The following is a 22,740-nucleotide window of genomic DNA, read 5'->3' as shown; positions in this document are numbered from 1 at the left end:
GACTTCGCAGAGCAGGAGGCAGGACCCCCCCTCCGGCCCTGGTTTGTCCTTTTTTCCTGCACCATCCATCCCGGAGGGCTCCTACAAAGCAGTTTTGATCTATTGCCACCCTCGAATAAATGCAAGATACTGCTGAGCCTCCTCGGAGGCACTGCTACCCCTGTTTGGCAGCTGAGGAGTGAAAAAACATCTACCGCCGGCACGGATCCCAGGAAGGAAGGGAGCACACGTAGTCCTTAATATTGCCCAGAGGCGAGCGGCACGGAGGAGGTGAAGGCGGAGATGAAACACCCCGTTAACGGCGTAAGTATTACATGCCAGGCAGCGCAGCACCCTGAAAGCTGGAGAATTTAATGAGAAAAATGTTGTCAGGCTGAATAGCATCAGCGAGGGGGAGACACCCGGGCTCGGCGGCACCTCAGTGGCCGCAGCGAAGCCGTTCCGGCTGCTGTTGTCTTTAACTGGCATTTTGGCAGGTCGGTTCCTGCTGATTTTTGGGGTGGGTGCCGGCATGTCGTACCCCGGGGTGAAGCAAGCCCTGCAGCCCGGCTGGGTCAGCTTCTTTCTCGCGTCGTAGGAGGTAGGAGCTCTGGGGTTTGTCCCCAAGCGTGTGACACGTCCACCCTCTGCAGTGCAAGAGGGGACGTGGAGAGTGTTGTTTGCATGCAAGAAAGCAGCTATTTGGAAAATAAGAAACATGGAAAGGCTTGGTAAGAGGTCGGCCATGGGGTGACTCCTCCTCTGCCCCCAGCAATCCCCCTGTTAAAGCCCGGGGGTGATGCTCCTGCCACAGCCAGCCAGCCCCTGGCCCGGCCCCGGGGTGACCCCCACCCGCGGCTGCCTCTGCTCCCTTCCCGGGGGGGCATCCGCAGCAATCGCAGCGCTTTTTGGCACCAGTGAAGATCCGAGGGGGATCTGCCTCTCCCCTTTGCTCTGCCACCCTCGCCCCCCTGCCAGCCCTCTCCCTGCCCGTGCTGGGGTTTAAATTACTCATCCCTCCCCTTGTCTCCAGACTCCACGAGAGGAAAATTGGTTGATAGCTTTGCCCTCAGCTTTAGTAACGCAGTGCTAATAGCGCGAGTGGTTTTATTTGCCGTCAGGACACGGGGTCGGGGTGGGGAGCGCCGACCCGTGCGGATCGTTATCCGCGCATCAAGATGCTGCGTGGGTGACCTTTCTGGTGAGCGAGGCTCGACATCTCCCCCCTTTTCTGCTTCATTTGTGTGTTGCTCTTGACTCTTCCGCTGTCTGATGTCCCCTTATGGCCGGGAAAACCAGCCGCGCTCCCCCTCTGCTGACCCCCGAGATGCTGTGGGGCACTGGGGCAGCACCAGCATCCAGCCCAGTGGGTGCCGCAGGGCTTTACCTGCCAAATCAAGATTTTGCAGGGGCTTTTCTCTGGTGCAGCCAGCTCACAGCCCCCTGCCCACCTTTTCAGGGCACAGGGAGGCTCTCAGCAGCAGGAGGGATATGGAGGGGGGCAGAAGGAAGAAGAGCAGGAGGGTCGCTGGGGGGCACGGGCAGAGCTGCTGCCGGCTGCCTAATCCAGAGCCATGAGTCTTTGCTTGTGCCTTTTCCCAATGTGTTTGTCCCAAATGCCTTCGAGCATCTCCTCCGGACTGTCATTTGGGGAAAACGTCGCAGGCAAACAGGGGTGTCGGGGAGCGGCACGGAAAGGGGCTGGAATAGCCCTTTGGGATTGGGGGGACCCTGGATGCTGGGGGAGGGACAGCAGGTTGCAGCCAAAGTGAGCCGGGCTGTGGGTATCCTGTGCCCTCAGGCGAGTCCCCTCTCTGTCCCCTCGTGCCGTGTCTGCCAGAGGCCATTATATTCCCACACACAGAGGTGGGCACAGCAGGACTTTGTTCCCCAAGTGTCCGGCTATAGCAAGGACCCCGAATGGCTTACAGCCCCCCCAGGGTGCTCCCAGAGCAGCTAGGCAAGGAGGAACGACCTCTCCGCCACTGAAAGCTCCCTGAAAGAGCTCTGCGAGCACCAAAACGTGAGATCTGTGCAATTAATAACTGCACGTAGTGATCGTATTTGCTCAGCTGCGCCCGCGTTGCCGGCACCTTGCTGTTTGGTGCCAGCGAGGGTCTGCGGGGAGCGCAGGGAGCATCTGCTGGTGCCGGGCGGCTGCTCGGCGTGGGACGGAATCTGCTGCTCCGTCGGTGCAAAGCCTGCTGCCATCGACGCTCTCTGGTGAGGTTCCCCCACTCTGCGCCTGGCAGCTGGGAGCAGATGGGAGCCAGGACCCCCGGGTCCCCCCGAGACCTCTCCAAGAGGGGTCACCTCCCCAGATCCCTGGGCCAAATGGTACAAAAGCCCACCCTGGTGAGCACAAGCTCCTTCTCCTCCCTTGGGAAGACCTGGCTTGCAGGGGATGGGGCGACAAGGCACCGGGATGCTCAGGCATGTCGATGCTTTCCTGTTCTCCCCATCCTGCTGCAACCCACCCCTTCACCGCCCAGAAAATGCTTAGGTTTGGCCCAAGATCCTCATTTGAGGAACAGGGTTAAGGTGGTAGTCCCCATTTTGGGTGCAGGGTTTGGCTCCAGAATGAATCTAGATCCTGCTGGGGGGCAACTGGAAATGGGTAAACCTGACCTGCATGGACCCCCCCCCCAGCACCACGGCTTTACTCACTGATGGGGTTCAAGGCTCTTCTTAATGCTTTTAACCTCACTGAAACCATAAAAATCCCAGCTAAAGCAGCCCCAGTTGGCACCCGGCGTTTCAGTGCCTGCACAGGAACGGAGCAGAAATGCAGCATCTGTCGATGCACCGCAAAACATCTGCTTCCAGCCCGGCCCGGCCGACGGAGACTCCCTGGGACCCGGATCCGGCCCCCGCTCTCTGCCCCAGCCCGGCTGCTTTTCTGGGTGCCTGCCCTGTCTTCTGCTCGGGGTTAACTCCGCAAACACAGCTGGGGGCTGCGATGCTGTGACCCCCCCTAAGCATGTCTGTAGGGGGGCGGGTGTCCTTTCTTAGCCAGAAATTCTTATTTCTGCCACTATAAATACCATATATGTGTGCGTGTGTATATATGTATGTATGTGTATATACACATATATATAAAACCAGGCAGATTTGCAAGTCGATATCCACTCCTGCTCTGTAGAAAAAAGAAGTGTGATCTTTGCAGATGGGGAAACTGAGGCACAGACTAGCTGGCTTGTACCTGGAGCCACCAAGTGAAGAAATGTAGGTTCCTCACACGTACTCAGTTACACCAGAAAAGGGATGGCTCCCCCACAGCATCCCTCGTGCCGGCCCTGCCTGCTCCATCTGCATCACCCCTCGGTCAGGCCGGGCTGTTTGCAGATGCCACCGGGTCACAAACCCACCCGGGGCGTGCAATGGTACTCAGGGGGTCTCTGCTCTCTCAAACCGTGCTTTGGTACGCCCCACAAGGGATTTTTGGTCATTAAGCCAATCTAATCTTTGTCTCCACGTCCGTTTTCAGGTGACGGTTATTTGGCAGTTTATTCTCTTGTCGGGTGCAGCCCGAGTCCCACCGCACAGAGCAAACCGCAGGCAGGCGGGGAGAGAGCATCGCTTTATTTGCCAGGTACGCCTTTTTGTGCAATATTATATGAAAAATGAGATCTGAATTGGGCTCTCATGGGGATAAAAGGTACCAGCATGAATTGGGATTAGGGTTTTGGTTTGGGTTTGGGGTTTTGGTTTGTTTTTTTTTCTTCTTCCTTCATTTCTGTGAGGAATGAAAGCAATAGCATGAGGGCTGCAAAGGCAGAGCTTTCTTGGAGAAAATCCAGGCTTGTTTGACACTCTGTTGCCCTGAATGAGAAGAATAAAAAAAAGCAAACTAAAAAAAAAAAAAAATTAAAAACAAACCCAGAAAGAAAGAAATTCCAGCAGCCACCGTTCCTGCTCTGGCATTGCTAATCCAACAGCTGAAGGTTTATTTGTACTGACTAAGCTGAAGTGAGCAACTTAATTCCCTTTTAATTCTCTTCAGAAAGCCTAATAGCTGTTTTCTTGCATGCAATTAACTCGGAGGCAGCCCCCGGCCTTCCCGGGCTCCGCGGATTTGGTGGCAGTGGCTGGGTTTTTATTTCCCCTTCCCAACAACGGCTGCAACTGGAGCCAGGGGCAGGACCAATGGAGCTGCTGCCGATGAAGCTGTTATTCCGTGGGTGTTTTATGCGTTATTCAGGTGGTGATGGCAGGGCGGCTGCCCGGGGGTGGCCTCGCTCTGTCCCCCACGGGACAGCGAGGAGCGGTGTCACCCCGCCACGTGCCAGGGGGCCACCACGAAATGGGTCAGCCAAGGCTCGGAAAAATGCGTCTCTTTAGAGCCTCTCCCAGCCTCTGAGGGTCCAAAAGGCATCTCAGCGGGGGTTTACACACTGCAAATCCCACTTAGTATTTACAGCACCTCTTTTTCCTGACAGCCCGGACCGCGGAGCCGCTGAGCCCTTCAGCGAGACCCTCAGATCCCCAAGTGTGTTGGCTAAAATCCTTGGGAAATCTGGCAGCACATCCCACCGCGCTCTGCCCCAGGTTGGCGTGGGTTGTTCCAGCCCGTCAAACTGATCTCCATCCAGCCCTGGTGGGTGCAAGGCAATCTTTTTTTACGCGGCCTTTCAGCAAATAGACCACTTAAAAATAACCCAAAAAGTCAAGCCAAACCAAAAGAAAAAAATTAATAACACCCCCAAACACCAGACCCCATACTATTCTGTAGTGAAAATCAAGCAGCTTTTCACCAATGTGGACTTTCAGGTGTATTTCTGGGTGTGGGCCCTGCCGAGCGGGGACTTGCTCCTCTGCAGTTCTCTGGATCTTGGAAGACATTTGTAAAAATAGGAATGGGATTGGAAACCGTGCTTTTTGGAGGGATGGGGTGCGTAGCGCCTGGGTGGCGGGACTGGAAACAGGGAGGAAAAAGGGAGCCCCCAAATACACACTGAGAAAGGTTGGCAGGAGAATGGGGTTTTTACCCTCCTGAGGTATTTAGCATCTGTGAATCTCCAGCCCATAACTAGAGGTAGCTGAGAATTTGACGTAAAGCACTTTTTTTTTTACTAGAAAATGGTAATTCCAGGGGTTATTTGTGGGGAAAAGGGTGTGTTTTGATGGGTTTTGGTGCAGGAAGCTGGGGAGCTAATTCAAACTCTGCCTAAATAATCGTCCACTGGCGGTGGGAAACTGCTTTTTATTTGGAGGTTGAAGCCAATGCGTCAAAATTCAGTAAGTGAAAAATCCAATTGCTCCGCTCGGCTCAGTAATATCACTATTCCTTACTTTCCGTGGAATTAAGACATTTATTATTTATTTGTTACGTTTCGATGCCGTAAGTGAGCCCAGCTTGCTGGAGAGGGGAGCTACTCCCACATGGACACCATGGTTGGGGGGCAGCAGCAAAGCTCCCGGTCTGGACCTCGGGAGATGGAGGATGCAGGGACAGCTTGGATCTGGGCTGTGATGTGGCCCATCCCCAGTGAGAAAACCAAAATCCCCCTTCGTGCTCGGGGCAAAACCTGTTGCCAATGATAAAGCTAAGGATCTGGCAAGACTTGGGAAGGGGAGGACGGTTTCAGGGGGAGGTTTTTTCAGGTTTCCCAGTTGAGTTGGGAAAGGGTGGATGCTTTTAGGGGGATGTTAAACAGCTCATTTGGGAAGAGGGGGATGCTTTTAGGAGGATGGTAAACTAGCTGATGTGTTACTGCCGGTAACAGGGCTTTGGGGACAGTGCACAGGGTACAGCTGACCCCACAGCTCGCCCCGCGCCAGCCTGCGGGACGGTCTGCAGGAAACCCCGCGTCCCACCCTTCCTTGCACGCTAACAGGCTGCTCGTAGCGCATCCTTCAAAGAAACCGCCTCATTTCTTTCCCTTGCTGTTTTCACACGCAACTTATCACCTAACGAGGAGCGGTTGCCTGCTCGGCTGAAGGATGCTGTCTGCTTAGTGCTGGGGATGGGGAATCAGGATTCCTGAATCCCTTGGCTACAAGGTTCGGAGGTTTCCCCCGCATCTCCCGAGGGGCCTTGGCCCCTCGGGAGATGCGGGGGAAGCCTCCGAACCCATGCCCTGGAGATGCCAGGTCACACTAGGTGTCCCCAAGCCTTGCAGGGAGGGATACAGTGGGATGCCCATACCCAAGGACCCCACTTTTGCTTCCCCAACGCTGCTGCCAGGATCGGCCCGTCCCCAGCAAAGCCCCAGCTCCAGTCTTCACTGACATCTAGTGGCAATGGGGACACTTAGAGCTGGCGGGGGTGGGGGGAACGGGGGGTGGCCTCTTGAAGGCAAAAAGCGGGGGTGCAGCCTTTTCCGCGGGTCCCCATCCTTGGTGGGATGTCACCTCCCCCAGGGAAAGCCACCTCCTTGCAAACAGCGTCCCTGGCACTACTTTGGGTCTGCAGATGGGGACATCTGGAGTCATTAAAGGGTCCGGGGTGGAAAAAGGTCTTTAAATACTTGGTCCCAGATGAAAATGCTTTTAAAATATAACAGCAAACCTCTGCTGGTTGCAGTTTACCTGCTCAGTTGCCCTTCTCCACGCTCCTCCAGCAGCCTGGAGCACGGCTGCCCTCCTGGGCAAGGATGGGTTTTGAAACATGCTACTGGAGGCATTAGTCAGGGGGGGTTCTCACATCTTTCCCATCTAAAGAAACGCAAAGTTTTGGCAGGAGGGGGTAGCCTGGGTCAGCCTCGATGCACTCAAATTGAGCTAAAAGCTATAAAAAGGCAAGAAGAAAAGGAGCAGCAGCAGGAGAGGCGGCTGTGAAGCATGGGGGATGTTGAGGCTGGGATGTGCCCAGCTCCACGGAGGTGGATTTCTCCTGAGGGAGATGGGTGAGATGCTGCCTGGTCTTGTCACCCCACCAAGGACGACAGATGCTGTGCACCCACAAACCCAGTTTGTAAAAACTGAGCCGGCGCAGCCACCCGGTGCAACCCGTCCCTCGGCACGGGGGAGGCTCTCGGGGCTGGAGCTGGCCCTTGGTGCCTGGACTAATCGTACCTCCTCCACCAAAAAACCCAAACCTGGCACACTTCATTGTAGTGCAGAGTTTTATGGCTTTTTTCATCTCCACAGTCCTGAACTTCCCTCTCAAAGTGCCACAGAGCCCAACTCGGCCTCCACGCTGCTGAGAATCACTTATACGGAAACACATTATTTGATAGGAATCTGCCTGGGGTGTTTTTTGGTTTTTTTTTCTTCCCACTGAGCATCCTTATCGCTGGCCCGGTTGTGTGTGTGCACGCAGGAAAGCGGTTCCTTCCCGTTCATCTGCTGGAGAAGCGCTTGATTCACTGCCCTCGGAGGACTATCAGAGCACAATGGTCCCACCACCCCTTTTCTGCAGAACGAGGATAGAAATTAGCTGCTCGAAAGCCCCGTTCCCAACTCCACGGCAGAGTAAGGAGAGCCTGACCCAACCCTAAAGGGGAAGGCGAAACCCTTGAAGAGTTAGGACCCCCTCCTCCATGCCCATGACCCCTCATCTATGGGGATACCTAATCTAATTTGCTGCTTTTCAAGCAAATTAACTCCTGGGCGAGGCTGAAGCCAAGTGGCTCTGCTAAAAAAAATTCTGCACTAAGAGGAAATGGTTTGCCAAGGAGGCAGGAGCCCACAGCAGCTGGCAGGCGTCTATTCCCATTGCTCACCACCATCGGAGCCCAGCATCATAAGGCCCAAGTTGTTCAAGGCTCGAAGCTAAATGCTTTTTTAATGGGATAACATATCCGTGATATTTATTTGAGGCTCATGTTTTGCATGCAGGATGGGTTTTTTTCCCTATTTCTCTCTTTTTTTTTTTTTTTTTTTCCTTGCCACTTGGAAGAAGAAAATAAAAGCCTATAATCTTCAACCGGCAGGCACGGAGGAGATAAGCTTCAGGTGCCTCCCAATGCTCATGGAGGAGTTTTGTTCTCCCACCTTATCTCTACCTCCAGGTCATGTCATCTCGGGGCTTAGCACGGGCCCCGGGGGGGTGCGGAGAGGTGCTGTCCCCGTCCCCGCTCCGGGTGGGGGGTCCGAGGGAGGGCTGCGTTCCCCAGCCATGCGAATGGCAGCGTGTTTCCCGGCGATAACCCATATCCCAGCCCGGCAAGGCTCAGCCGCGACGCGCAGATCCTGCCGGTGACGATGCGAGCGCCTGGACCATAAACCCAGCCTGGCACGAGCATCCCTGGAAGGACGTGGTGTGCACCAAGAAACCAGTTTTCCCCATCTCTTCAGGTATCGTAGTAATTATTGTGTGTTTTAATTCATCCATAACTGATATTATCTTCAAAGCTTAGATGTCTTGCTCTGATGCTTCCTGTTTTTCATTCCTTTTTTTTTTCCTTTGAAATCCTGCAAAGGAGCCTCTGGGACCCCACAGCTCTTGCTTTATGTTTGCTTTTAATCAGCTTGCTTTTCTTCCCCAAAACAAAGACAAATAATGCCGCAATGGTTTCTCCTTGGAAATTTCCCCATATTGAGAAGAAGAGAGGGGGGGGAAGTGTGACTTGTTAAAGACTGAACTTTTTGATGTCTTTCCTCCTTTTTATCTGGTTTGCCGCAAGACAAACGACTCCCTCAATTTAGCTGAGAAATTGAAGGCTGCCCGTATAATTCGGCAGTGGTGCAGCCAGCCGCCTGCCTGGGGAACCGCGGCACGTGAGTACGGTGAAAATAAGGTGATGGGGTGCTGCATCCCATCCCATGCGGCACGGTCGCCAAGCCCCAGGGAGTTCGGTTCTTGTGTCAGAACATCAGGCAGCGTTGTGGTGAGATCCGCCCCGGTCCTGGCGTGGTGAAGCCCCGGCCGCTGGCACGGTGAAACACCTCTGGTGGACACTGGGAGGTTGGTTGGTGCTGCTCCAACGGGGAGATGGCTGTGTTGGGTTGAGGTGGTGGTTAGAGAAGGGGAAAGCATCTGTACCTGCCCATGGGTGTCTTTCCCAGCTGGCAGCATCTAAGGTAGCACTGGATTATTCTAGAAGATGGATTCGTTGGCCAAAAGCACAAAACCTGTCCCCAAGGAGGCCCCAGACATGAGGACCTTGCTCCAAGATGCCTCAAAAGCACAAATCCTGCCCTCACGGAGGTCCCAGACACGAGGACCTTGCTCCAAGATGCCTCCCTTCACAGGTGAGCGTTAGAAATGGCTGGTAAATGCTCCCCTGCCGCCACCCAGATGGTTCCGTGCAGCTCCCGGGGATGCAGGCTCCATCCCCCACATCTCTGGGGTGCAAAACCTCCCTCCTCTGCAGCCCCCAGGTGGGCTCCAGACGGATGTGGGGACTGATGAGCCAAAAGCGATGCGAGGAGAGGTCGGAGCAGCGTGGCGGGTGTCCAGGCAGCTGCAGCCGAGCAGCGGATCACACCGCGGTGCCTGCGGGCAGTGCCCAGAGACGCTGGCACAGCCCGGGTGCCTGGAGGGGCTGGCTGGGACCTGATCCGGACCAGGAGGGCGATGGCAGCGCCCCTGCGCTCTCCTCCTTCCAGAGAAGCCACGCAGAAAGTTTGGGGTCATTTTTCTGCTTTTCTCATATTTGCTCCCTTGCTGGAGCTGATTTATCCCTGCGGCTCGTGGAGCTACATGCGAGAGGGACATGTTTTGCCTTTGTAGTACACGAGATCACTATAAATTATTAGCTTCTTTGTGTCAGCCAGAGCCCAACGCAGCCCATAAAACTTTCCGGCCTTGTTATTGCGCTTGAACGTGGCACCAGGCTGCTGGCGGCAAGCTGGCCCAGACCCAAAGGAAGGGGTTGCCAGCTCAAAGGATGGATTTTTCTTCAATGTGACACCCCCACCCTTGTTCCTAATGTCACCCACGGACTTCAGGGGTCCACAGAGCCCCAGAGGGAAGAGCTCTGTCCTCGCTGCCACTTGTGTCTCTGGATGTGCCACCGCTTGCTCCAGCTCTGCAGGTACCGTGGTCACCCCACCACCGCGAATGGGTGGGCAAAGAACCCCACAGCATGTGTTTGCGAGGCTTACAGGTGGAACAGTTGTTGTTGTTATTATTATTGTTATTACTATTATTTATTAACCCTGATCATAGAACCAGTAAGATTAAAAAATTAGTGGTCTCAAGGCAAAATTGCAGCATACGCAATACATTATCCGTAAGTGATGTGCGCAGGAGGGCAGAGTGGGATGCAAAGGGGATCTCACGAGAGCCACAAAAAGTGGACTTTTAATTTAAAACCATCCTTCACTGACTTGAGTGTCTCTCCTGCAAGTCCATTTTTTATTTCCCCCTGTGCAGCAGTAATCAGGAGGTAACAAGGGAGAAGGGGAAACGGATTGTCTCGCAGCTCTATCTGGCCGATTTCCGTGCTGTAAATTATAGATATATATGGTACAATGGAGTGCTGGGATATTAATTTCTGTTGTTGAAAATCGCAGACCCTCTCCTTTAATTTACTGCTAAATAATAAATGACTTTGTAAGATACTCAGCAAAGATAAAGACGCCCCGGTAAATCAAACAGCTCATAAGCACTTATGGAACAGTCTATCTTGTATGTGTACTTAAGTGGTTTATATTGTTCTCACAAAGCAGAAATAAGCAGGCGTTTAACTGATGCTATCTGCCAAAATAAAGGATGAACCCGTGAATCAAATGGTTTCCTGCAAATCCTCATTTGCATTTGCAGAATTAAATGAAACGTGGTGCTTTAGGGATTCTGAAACATTAGATACGAGCCCGAAATCTGCCCCACAGGAGGCAACGGATGCAGTCGGTGGGGCTGTCACGGGGAGCAGCAGGTGGGTTTATATGGGGTTTATGGAGGGTTTATATCGGGTCTATGCACAGCTCAGCAGGAGGAGGAATGGAGGGCATGGACAAGCCTGGAAGAGACCCAGGTTTGGAGCCTTCTCTCCTCACCCCGCATCTGCAAAAACGCCCTGAGCACATCTGTTCTCACGGCAATTCACGAGAAATTGTGCAAAGCAAAGCGAGAGAAGGGTGGCACCGGGAATGTGGGTCTGCAACGGAGACCCGGACCCCTGGCTGCTTCTGCCTCAGTTTCCCTCGTGGCATGCAGACAGTGCCATCTGCCTCCCCGGGCTGCCATGCAGGTCTGTCTCCTGGCTCAACATGTGTTTTTCTCTTCTCCCTGATCCATTTGTGCAGGGCAGCCATGGCAGAGCTGCTAATTGCATCTGCAGGAAAGGCAGGAGCTCTGGGGCGGCTGTAAGTAAGATGGATGTTGGGCTCTCGGAGCACACCCCCAGGGATCCGGGAAGGCGACGTCCCCAGTGTGCCAGGCTCCGGCTATTTGCAAAGGCAAGTCGGAGTCAAAAATGATGCAATTAGAGTCTGAAGTGAAAATAAGATACGGATGCGGCCGATTTTGACATTTATATCGTGCGTTTGTTATGCAAATTGGCCAAACTCTGTAGGAATGGAACAGAAGGAGATTGCAAAGGGCACCAGCTCATCCGAGGCATTGGAAGTGTGTCTGTAGAACAGCTCTTCAGGGCGGTGGGGAGGCGGATGAGGGCACGGGGGGCTCCGTGAGCAGTCATGATGCCTGGCTGGGGATAGGGGGACATTTAGGGCTGTGGGTTTTGCAGAGCAAGAGGGTGTCAGTGCCGGTCCCCGGAATGCAAACACAGAGGAATTTCCTTGGGATAATTTCAGTGAATGGGTGCGCCTCCTGTTTGCTGCCATGACTTGTGACCTGGCTCACAAGGGTACAGAGCTCCCGGGTGGAAAAGGACCAAGTGCTCTGGAGTATTTCAAAGGCATTCCAGAGCCTGGCTACCTGAGGACAGAATAAAAGGGATTGCTGCGGATCCTTCAGGGCTGGCCCCCGCCACCAGTATTCCTCCTGCTCAGATGGGGGTCCACTGTGGTTACAGACGGTCGTTACCCCCAGTGTCTGCAGGAACGCTAAACACCTCGCTGCCAGCCCGCAGAGCTCTCCTTCTCGCACAGTTTTCATGGGAGGACCAGATGAATAAGTGCCGGTGTTGAGTCCTGCCCTGCAGGCAACGCATACAGCCAAGAAACACCATGGCTGAGATCCAGCTGTGCTGGTGCAAGGAGTGAGCATCCCGCAGCTGGTCATGGCTGGATGCTGCCGCCCTTGCAGATGTGCTGGTCAAGCAGTTTGGGGAGGACTCACCGTCCTGCTTTGGCATTTGTTGCAGCAATATGACAAGGTCTAAGACTGCTGTTCTGCAGGCATTAATTCACGCGCACGATGCTGAGCCACCAGGCAGCAGAGAGGACCTCGGGGCTGGGCACAGTTAGTCTGTGTCTAAGTTAGTCAAGCTCCACGACATACTGTTTGGTGGCTCGTTGCTGTCTGCTGGAGGACGGATAGTACCTGGTTGTCACTAAACAGAGGGAAGCACAGCCATACGATACTGGGTCTAGCAGAAATTTTGCCACAATGAGTCATTCTTCCAAAAAGCTCCCGGTATGTGGGAGGCAGCAGCATGCCTGGCCACCGCAGCGCTCCTCATCAGGTAGCCTGCTCTCGGATTTATCCTCTCAGGAGTAGACGGACACCAGCCCAGCTGGTTGTGGCTGAAGTGTGCACGCAAACTGCCCTGCTGGCAGGCTGATGGGAGAGAAACCTCCAGCTGGGGACAGTGACAAGTGCCTGAGAGAGAAAACATCTTTCCCCAGCACAGCTGGATTCGGTCAAGGATGTTTCTCTATGAGCAAGTGGGTTTGAATAGCAATTCATTAGATACACAAACCTCTGCCACCATCTCTGCGGCAGGGGACTGGGAACAGAGGAGATGCTGAGGAGAGTAAATCTAGAAACAGCTGAGCTCTGTGGAGTAGGAAATCTTCACTTTGTATTTCAGATTAAACCAGAGATCCTCAAGCTTTCAGCTCAGCAGCACTGCAGCCCCATGGCGGGATGGACACGCGCGCGTCGAGGGCTGTGGCCTCAGGTGTCCGGGTGACATGAGCTGCCACACGACCAGCCATGACGCTCTCCATCCAAGGGAGATCTCTTTTGATCTCTGCTGGCCACATTTTCCAAGTGTGAGATGGGCCTGGGTAGCCCCGCTTACAGCCTCTTTCCCATGTGGCAGGAACCGGAGCACATCAGTGGTCCCGCTCAGGAGAGCCGATGAAGTCCCTCGGTGTGAGCAGCCCTAGGAGAGGCAGGAGTTTGTGCAGTGGGAGCAGGCTGGGAGCACGTACAGAGCCAGGTTTTCCCATCAGAGATACCCAAAGTACAAACTGATGCGCAGGCCAAGGGCTCAGCTTTACATCGCTTTTACCCATTTAACTCAATGCCTGGATCTGTAAGAGACCAACTTTCTGGCAAAACTGCCCACCAGCGCCCAGTGGAGCTGGGTATCACCCTCGGTGTTTCTGATCTTGCCAATAGGAGAACATGGGAAAGGCCAAAAGGGACTTTAAAATACCCTAAGGAGTTCATGCATTGAAAGGTTTTTCCCCTTTGCAGATCATCTGGAAAAGCTCTGGTGGCAGCAAACCCTCCGGTCTGCACATTCTCCCCATGTGTGTGCTGACCTGATGGACAAGCTGCAATCCCTTGAGCGGATGGCACTTCCCACCCAAAAGAGCTGGAAAAGAGGCTCCCAAAAAGCCGGAAAGCCTCAACACCCTGCTCTCAAGTGCCACGTGCTCCTCACTGAGGTCCGTATGTCCCACGGGGCGTTCTGCATGGAGCAGCCGTGGTAGCCGATGGTCCCATCAACAGGAATGGCAGCACTGTGGTCTGCCACGTTTCGCACCGCTGCAGCAGTGGCTCCGAACGCAGGAGGACCCAACCCCGACGCCATCGGGCTCCCAAGGGTGTAGGTGACTTTGTTTTGCTAACGCTGTTGAAAGACAGGGCAGCTCCAATTTACCCGGAGCTGCTCAGTTGTAACACGGCACTGCGGGGAAGGGCTGTACAGAAAACCACGTTTGACAGTGAAAGCTTTTTGCTGGAGCGCAGCATGAGAAAAACAAATTACTACGGCATAAATGAGCAAATCCATCATCAGAGGGAAGAGGAGGAGTGAATTGGTTTAAGGATCCACGTATGAGACTGTGACAGTAATCATATAACGGCCCTTTAAATGTCAAGGGGGATGAACATGGTTTAACAGCAACAGAAATGCTGCCAAGCTGGGCGACGTGTAACAAAGCAGACGGATGGATAGATCTACCTATTATCTGCTCCCTGGAAAAAAAAAGCAGAGGGAGATAATTCAGGTTTATGCTTGATCTAGTGTGTATATCTCAGAGAGGTAATGTTTTCTTTTATCAAAAGGAAAAAAAAAAAAAAAATTACCTTGTTTTCAGAGCTGTCCCTGCCATCAGCCAGACAGCACAGGTTCAGCTGTACAAATGAGATACATAACATTTAAGCTGGCTGCAGCCCTGGCAGTATTGCACCGAGGAAAAATGGAAGGATGAGGGTGCGTGGAAGCCGATCAGTCGGTGCTGGCTGGCAGTGTGGTCCCGTGGCTCCTTTCAGCGGCGCCGAAATGAAGAGGAGAGACAAAAGGAGGTGTGTGAGGGGAAGGGGACACGGCAAAGGCGTGCAGCAGGTCGCAGCGTTGGTTGTGAAATGCTTATGCATTCAAGCTCTGCACACACATGTCCCCATGCCACCCTGACGCGCTGCCCCGGAGGAAAGGGGGTGTCTGTCCGGAGTGGGGTGTCCGGCTGCACCTCCCTGCTGGGCTGGTGTTGAAGAAGGTTGTGAGGGTCTTGGAGCCCCTCTCACTCAGCTGGAAAAGCCCATCTCTTCTGTGAGGGTGCCCAGGCCTGCGAGGAGCCTCATGTGGCCACTGCATGCGAGGTCCCGGCGTCAAGGAGCCTCGCGTGGCCACTGCATGCGAGGTCCCGGCATCAAGGAGCCTCGCGTGGTCACTGCATGCGAGGTCCCGGGGTCAAGGAGCCTCATGTGGCCACTGCATGCGAGGTCCCGGCGTCAAGGAGCCTCATGTGGCCACTGCATGTGAGGTCCCGGCGTCAAGGAGCCTCGCGTGGCCACTGCATGCGAGGTCCCGGCGTCAAGGAGCCTCGCGTGGCCACTGCATGCGAGGTCCCGGCGTCAAGGAGCCTCGCGTGGCCACTGCATGCGAGGTCCCGGCATCAAGGAGCCTCGCGTGGTCACTGCATGCGAGGTCCCGGGGTCAAGGAGCCTCGCGTGGTCACTGCATGCGAGGTCCCGGGGTCAAGGAGCCTCATGTGGCCACTGCATGCGAGGTCCCGGCGTCAAGGAGCCTCGCGTGGCCACTGCATGCGAGGTCCCGGCGTCAAGGAGCTTCATGTGGCCACTGCATGTGAGGTCCCGGTGTCAAGGAGCCTCGCGTGGCCACTGCATGCGAGGTCCCGGTGTCAAGGAGCCTCGCGTGGTCACTGCATGCGAGGTCCCGGGGTCAAGGAGCCTCGCGTGGTCACTGCATGCGAGGTCCCGGGGTCAAGGAGCCTCATGTGGCCACTGCATGCGAGGTCCCGGCGTCAAGGAGCCTCATGTGGCCACTGCATGTGAGGTCCCGGCGTCAAGGAGCCTCGCGTGGCCACTGCATGCGAGGTCCCGGCGTCAAGGAGTCTCGCGTGGCCACTGCATGCGAGGTCCCGGTGTCAAGGAGCCTCGCGTGGCCACTGCATGCGAGGTCCCGGCGTCAAGGAGCCTCGCGTGGCCACTGCATGCAAGGGCCCGGCGTCAAGGAGCCTCGCGTGGCCACTGCATGCGAGGTCCCGACGTCAAGGAGCCTCGCGTGGCCACTGCATGCGAGGTCCCGGCGTCAAGGAGCCTCATGTGGCCACTGCATGTGAGGTCCCGGGGTCAAGGAGCCTCATGTGGCCACTGCATGTGAGGTCCCGGCGTCAAGGAGCCTCATGTGGCCACTGCATGTGAGGTCCCGGCGTCAAGGAGCCTCATGTGGCCACTGCATGTGAGGTCCCGGCGTCAAGGAGCCTCGCGTGGCCACTGCATGTGAGGTCCCGGCGTCAAGGAGCCTCATGTGGCCACTGCATGTGAGGTCCCGGCGTCAAGGAGCCTCGCGTGGCCACTGCATGCGAGGTCCCGGCGTCAAGGAGCCTCGCGTGGCCACTGCATGTGAGGTCCCAGGGTCCAGCTTCGGGCAGGCTGGCTGCAGGGCTCTTCCATCCTGCTCTGGCACCACTAAAGGACTTCACTCTGATAATAAGAAAAAAAAAAAAACCTACTGAGCATTGCCACATCCAACATTAAACCAGCTGCACATGAAGACGTGGGCTGTGTTGGGAGAGAGCTGAATGTCCCTTGGCTTGTGACCACCAGTTGAGAGGCAGAAAGGGCTTTGTACCCTGAAAAGTGCAGAAGCAGTTATACAAAGCGAGCTCCCCAAATCCACGGGTATTTATGTTTTTATTCATCCCTTTGCATCACAATTCTGCGTGCGAAATGAGGATCGTGACCTCTGATTTCATGGGGACTGGAAAGACATTCCTCGGTATTTGTAAAACACTCTGCCTGGATATTTACAAGCACCAGAAGAAAAATCACAAGAAAATGAAGAGTTTAGTATTCCGAGCAGGCTCCCAGCAGCGCGCAGGCGGCACAGCACACCCACTAATGGGAAACCAGAGTATTGAATTACCTGCTCAGCCGGCGGGGCTGATCTGCCCTCACAGGCTGATGGGACCACGAGTTGTCACCGTGTCATTCAAGCCCCTTACTTGAATATGCTGGCAACAAGAGGCCATGCTAAGGTTTTCTGGGCAAGCTGAAAGCGAGCGTTTGCTAGCAGTGTGGTGCTTGGCTTCACCAGCTGCTCTTTTTGTCCGGGTTTTGCATGTTTGATTTGGGTCTGTATGTATATTTCATAAAAGGTCTGCTAAAATGTGTTATTGCAGAAATAAAACTAAGCGCCTTTTAATTTTTAATGAGCCATCGGGGAGAAAGCTATTGCATGTGTGTTGTAGTGTTTTTCTTCTGTTGGACTAGTTATACTGAAATGCCTTACAGTGAAATTTTTGATTAAATTACATGACTGAGATACCTTTATTCATGCTGAAAAGCCCCTCTCACTTAGCCAGGAGTGGAGCTGTCAGAGCCACTGAAAGTGAAGCACAACTCATAGAATCACAGCATGGTTTGGGCTGGAAGGGACCCTAAAGCCCACCCAGTGCCACCCCCTGCCCTGGGCAGGGACACCTCCCACCAGCCCAGGTTGCTCCAAGCCCCGTCCAGCCTGGCCTTGAACCCCTCCAGGGATGGGGCAGCCACAGCTTCTCTGGGCAACCTGGGCCAGGGGCTCACCACCCTCACAGCAAACAATTTCTTCCTGAGATCTCATGTAAATCTCCCCTCTTCCAGTTTGAAGCCATTACCCCTTGTCTTTTCACCACACTCCCTGATCCAGAGTCCCTCCCCAGCTTTCCTGTAGCCCCTTCAGATACTGGAAGGGGCTCTAAGGTCTCCCCGGAGCCTTCTCTTCTCCAGGCTGAACCCCCCCAGCTCTCTCAGCCTGTCCTCACAGCAGAGGGGCTCCAGCCCTCCCAGCATCTCCGTGGCCTCATCTGTCCCCGCTCCAACAGCTCCGTGTCCTTCTGCTGTTGGTGGCCCCAGAGCTGGAGGCAGCACTGCAGGGGGGGTCTCCCCAGAGCAGAGTAGAGGGGCAGAATCCCCCCCTCGCCCTGCTGCCCACGCTGCTGGGGATGCAGCCCAGGATGCGGTTGGCTCTCTGGGCTGACAGTACACATTGCCGGGGCATGCTGAGCTTCTCATCCACCAAGACCCCCAAGTCCTTCTCCTCACGGCCACTCTCCATCCATTCTCCGCCCAGACTGGCTTTGGGCCAGGGATTGCCGTGACCCAGGTGCAAGACCTTGCACTTGGCCTGGTTGAACTCCATGAGGCTGGCACGGTCCCACTTCTGGACGGCATCCCGTCCCTCCAGCGTGTGGACCGCGCCACGTTTTTGAGCGGCCTCAAAAACCAACAACAGAAAATTTGATCTAAATGCTGATCTACTCCATATTAATGCAGGTGCAGTTTCAGCGCTGGCCCAGAGCACCCTCCCAACCCTCTGCCTGCAGAGATTTTGCCTTGCTGACACTACCCTGCCCCCGGGGCACTCGCCAGCCGGCTACCTGACCCCGGAGCGCGCAACGCCGCCCTCGGGCCTGGCTCGGGCCCCGACGGTTGCCATAGCGACGCGGGCCAGCCCGCCTCGGCATGTGGCTGTCCCTTTAAGGCAGTGCTTGGAGGACCGCTGGAGGCCGGAAGTGCTCGTCTCGGTGGGCTTCCGGCCTGTCTGCTTCCGGTTGTGTGGGGCCTCGTGGTGGGCGGCCGGGCGGGGGGTTTGGGGTTGCGGGGGGGGGGCGCACTGTGGGGAGGGGTTGTATTTTGGGCGCTCGGGGTAGTGGAGGGGGGACTATTGGGGTCTGGGGACCAGGATATGGGGTTGGAGTGGTGGGTGGTGCGGTGGGGGGCTGCGGGGCAGCAGGTTATGGGGTGCAGTCGGGGCTGGGGGGCGGTGCGGGAGGTGGGGGGGCAGTGGGGGTTGGAGGAGACAGGGTATGGAGGCCTGGAGCGATGGTGGGGTGCAAGGGGAGCTTGGGGCGCAGTTTGGGGGTGTAGTGAAGGTCGGGGGGAAGGAGATGGGGCTGGGGGGTGCAGTGAGGGCTGAGAATCAGTGGGGCATGGGGTGCAGAGGGGGCTGGGGGGCGGTGCGGGGAGGAGGGCAGTGGGAGACAGGGTATGGGGGGTGCAGGGGGGGCTTGGGGCGCAGCGTGGGGGTGTAGTGAGGGGCTGGGGTGCAGGAGATGAGGTTCAGTGTGGGTGTGGCAGGGGGGATTGGGGGACTATGGGGGAGAGCTGGGGGCTGTGCAGGGGACAGACCCGATTTACGGCTCCTCCATGGAGGAGGTGTTGGAGTCCACACTGGAGGTGGCGGGGGGTGGGGGGGCAGGGGGAGAGCTGAGTTGGGCCCGAGGGGTGGGACGGGCGAGCTGTGCAGCGGGAAGGGGGCTGTTTGTTTTTCTTGTGAATTTTCCCAAAACTTCGTGCGTTGCAGGATTTCCTGTCAGGGCTCAGCCCCACAGAAGCCCCAGCCCCGGATGGTGACCAGCAGTGGTTACATTGGCCCTCGGCGCTTCCACTGAGCGAGAACCAGGCGAGCCAGGTGAGCCCTGTGGGTCATGGGCACGAGGGGTCTGTGGGTGCTGCAGCAAGCATGGGGCTGGGGAAGGGCTGCTGGGCGCTGGGGCCAGCCGGCCCTGCCTCGTATCAGCCAGCCTCACCCGCGCCCAAGATCAATTCCCCGGCAGGCTCCGTGTTGGGGTTCATCCCGTGCAGTAACAGGTGTGAGCATTCATGCAGCGTTTTGATGGTCATGTATGATACTGCATACAACAGGCTCCTACCCAAGCCAAGGAAAATCAGCTTTTACGTTAGTTTCTTTAATGTATACTGAATCTTCTTTTGAAAAAGCTCTAGCAAAATTAAACTGACATTGCCCTTCCTTTGCGCGCAGGTTTTACAGATGTGGAAAGCAGAACTTCGATACATTGCACGTGTATTTTTTTTCCCTTGATTTATCACTGTTACTGAATTACAAAACTTTGTTCCCCACGTCGTAGGGAATACTGATAAGGTGGTTTCTTCACTTCTGCAAATTGTGAGGCTTTGTTGGAAGTTGTGTGCTTTGCTCTTGTGATTTGCTTTACTGTTTGTTTTTTCTCCTGCAGCTGGGGAGTTCAGCTGGGGACACAGCTCAGGCAGCACGTGCTCTCGCAAGCGCGGGAAGGGGAGCGGGGAAGGCCTGTGCTGTGAACCTGGCACCAAGGTGGCCCTGGCTTCTGACAAAAATTCTTTGCCAAAAAAAAAAACAACAAAGCACTTTCGCTGTTTGTTGTGGTTGGGTGATTTGGCTCACAGCAAGGTCACCCCAGATGGTTGCTCCTGTACAACTGAGGAGCTGTCAGGCAGTGGGAGGAAGAAGTTGCTCCTTAAACCAGCTTTGCTGTCATTGTGTTTTGCATGTGGCTGCAGTTGATCTGCCGTTGATTGGCGAGCTCTCTCAGTGCTGTTTGGGATAAAATGAATGGATATTTCATTGCTGCTGGAGTGGGAAACCCTTCCTGCCCCCAGTCCCAGCAAAATGCTTCCTTTGCACACCGTGACCTGGCACTGGGGTTTGTTGGGACCATACGTGAGCAGATTTAACCCAATAAAGCAGCAAGAACAAGCTGAGGAGAGAAAAATAAGTAACTTTCTAGCACGTTAATGAAGTTACAGGAAAGCTAACAGTATCAGAGTTTGGTAGGGAGAGGAAGGACTGTGTAGTTTGCGGGAGAGAAAAACAACTTTTCTGCCCCTCTTTCCTCCTCACCGCAGTGGCTTTGTTTTGTGGGGGAGCTCTGCTGTGCTGTAGAGACCGCAGTGTGCACAGTGGCCATGCAGAAGCCACCAGATGCTGTATTTTCAATTAAATCTTGAAAACGGGCACTGCAGACCAGCAGCACCTGAGCTCGAAGGATGTGATTGATGTGTCTGTCATGGGAGCTCTAATATGCTGTTGCTCTGTCCAGTTTCATGCCGTTTTAGCCAGATGTGTGAACTGTCCCTGATAATTCTAGCGAGGTGTTAATTTGGGGGCCTGATGGTTTAACAAGCTCACTGTTAGTTCTTTGTGTGACACCTACTTGTTCATCAGGTGGTGAAGTGTTTCCACTGTACGTCTTGGCCAGCTGATTCTGCCAGGGTAACCGCAACGGCATGAAGTATATTTTTGAAGAAACGCTGTTCATACTGTACCTCCTCGTCAGAAATGGAGCAGTGTCTCTGGCTCAGGGTGTTCTGGTGCCAGACCCGAGTGTCACAACACTCTGATCCAGTCCAAGCTCACTTTGCTGGCTCTAATTTGCTCAGACCAGTCTAGGAGGTTAATGCTGTGCTGGCAGGCGTCCTGCTGGTCACACATCTGACCTTCTGCTATCAGTGTCAACCGGCATAAGCTCTGGGCTGTGTGTTACGGCCGTTTTGGCAGAAATGCAGTCACGTTGCCATGCCTGCACATGCTTGAGTTGATCTGGCAGCCTTATTTCACCATGACGCCGCAGGCTTGAGAGTAGCTTCCCCCCAGCTGGAGAGGAGATGGTGCCACTAGTGTGCTGTTGGAAGTTTTCACGGTAGAAGTGCTATTGGGAAGGATTTTACGGAGAGCTGGCATGGCATGCTGCTTTGCTTAGATGTTTCAGTTGATGCTGATCCCAAGAAGTTGGCTTCATGTAGGACAGTGGTCTCTAGCTTTAGCTGGATTTCTGGCTACCATCCTGACCAGGTAACGTCTCCTGCACCGAGCAAAGCTGCACTCCGTTCACCAGTTGTAAAGTCACATGTTTTGAATTTGCAACCAATTGTCCTTTTCTGCTTTGTCTCCTGATGTTGAACTGACCTGGGCAGAGCTGTCTGACAGTCTCAAGCTGCAGTTAAAGACGTTTCACTTGTGTACTGCTGCAGACTGACACCTTTGATCGTTTTATTATTTGAACAAGCACTTCCATTTCCTTTCACTAATGCTGCTATTCCCTGGGTTACAAATTCATATTTTTGGCCAGGTGGACTGTCAGAATAAAGCATACGGAGCCCTAGACAGGGTGATTGCAAATATCCTGATCTTAGTTGCTCCTGGAAAATAACCTATATTTATCCTTTAAATCCAAAATGTATAAATTTTGCTGTACTTAAAACTTGTCAGGTTTCTAATAAAGGGGGGAAAAGTTGGATATAAATCAGAAAAGTATTTTCTAATCTTGAAGAATTTTAATTTTAAAAACAAAGTGATTTGTCTGACCGAGGATTTTCCTGTCAGCTAACTTTTAAACAATAAAGCGTTTTCTCAATGTAATTAATATGCAACATAACCATTTGCAGGAGGGCCGTGGGTCACGAGCTGTTTGTGACAGCCTTGTAGGGTCTGGCTACCTGGCGCACGCGCTGAGCAGCTCTGATGTCTGTGCCCAGCTTTCCCTGCAGCGTGCTTGCTCCGACTGAACATCCTCGTTTCTTTTCAGGTGGCTGGACCAGAAGATTGCCCTGCAGGATGGTGAGAGTGCTGCTCTTGCAGTTTGGTTATACCTCTGTGGTCTTTTTAGATTATAGAAAGTAGTTTTGCTTAACTAATTGGTAAACATAAATAAAATCTGATTCAAAGTTGACTTTCTTCCTTTCTTTGTATTTAATACTTGCTAGTGTGCATGGACAAAGTAGATTTTTAACATGCTGGATGTGTGCATACAGGCAAGTAGGCATGTAAAACTACTTCTGCACTGACACTTGTGGCTTGTGCCCGGGGCAGTCACACGCTGGAGACGTGTAGTGCCGTGGGGGTCTGTAGGGCTAATTCAGTCTTGAATTCAGCAACGCTGAAGGCATTTGAGAGCATCTCCTCAGTGTGCCAAGCTCCCATCTCCACTAGAGGGTGTGAAGCTCCACGGAATGGCTGAATTTCACTGAAACTGGAAAACAGGGAGACTTCCTTCCATTAATCGGATGCGCGGGCAGCGAGGCCGCGGTGGGATTACGTTCCCGTTGAAGATCCCCGCTCTGCACGTTGGCAGCAGCCCAGGTTGCTTGTGCGTTATACAACCATCAGGCGGGCTGGCCGCGCGCTCAATGTGATGATGCTCGTCCCTGGCCAGTGGAATTATTCGTAAGCAATGTGCGTGTGTGCCTGGGGGGCACCGCTCTGCCGCGGGTTTGATACAGTTGGTGCCAACTTCCAATGCGGGTACCTGGAAGAGGTTGCTTGAAGGGTTAACTTGCAGATGTTA

At 54.3% G+C, this 22,740-nt stretch overlaps 2 long non-coding RNA genes and 1 other non-coding gene across 3 annotated transcripts; all 3 read left to right on the top strand.

Moving 5' to 3' along the window:
* Positions 1–244: 244 nt before the first annotated feature.
* On the top strand, positions 245–10,597 carry LOC141751177 (uncharacterized). The gene is made up of 6 exons (XR_012589897.1): positions 245–303; positions 3,467–3,571; positions 4,419–4,576; positions 7,935–8,220; positions 8,346–9,117; positions 9,240–10,597. It is a non-coding gene; the product is annotated as an uncharacterized LOC141751177 (long non-coding RNA).
* Positions 10,598–18,216: 7,619 nt separating this feature from the next.
* On the top strand, positions 18,217–22,119 carry LOC141751357 (uncharacterized). Its single transcript, XR_012589966.1, has 3 exons — positions 18,217–18,245; positions 18,981–19,088; positions 19,440–22,119. It is a non-coding gene; the product is annotated as an uncharacterized LOC141751357 (long non-coding RNA).
* Positions 19,141–19,320, top strand: LOC141751426 (small Cajal body-specific RNA 16). The gene has a single exon (XR_012589988.1).
* Positions 22,120–22,740: the final 621 nt, after the last annotated feature.

Source organism: Larus michahellis, chromosome 14, assembly GCF_964199755.1.
Source record: "Larus michahellis chromosome 14, bLarMic1.1, whole genome shotgun sequence".
NCBI lineage: Eukaryota > Metazoa > Chordata > Aves > Charadriiformes > Laridae > Larus > Larus michahellis.
Note: the sequence above shows the minus strand (reverse complement) of the source record. Positions and strands in the feature narration are given on the sequence as shown.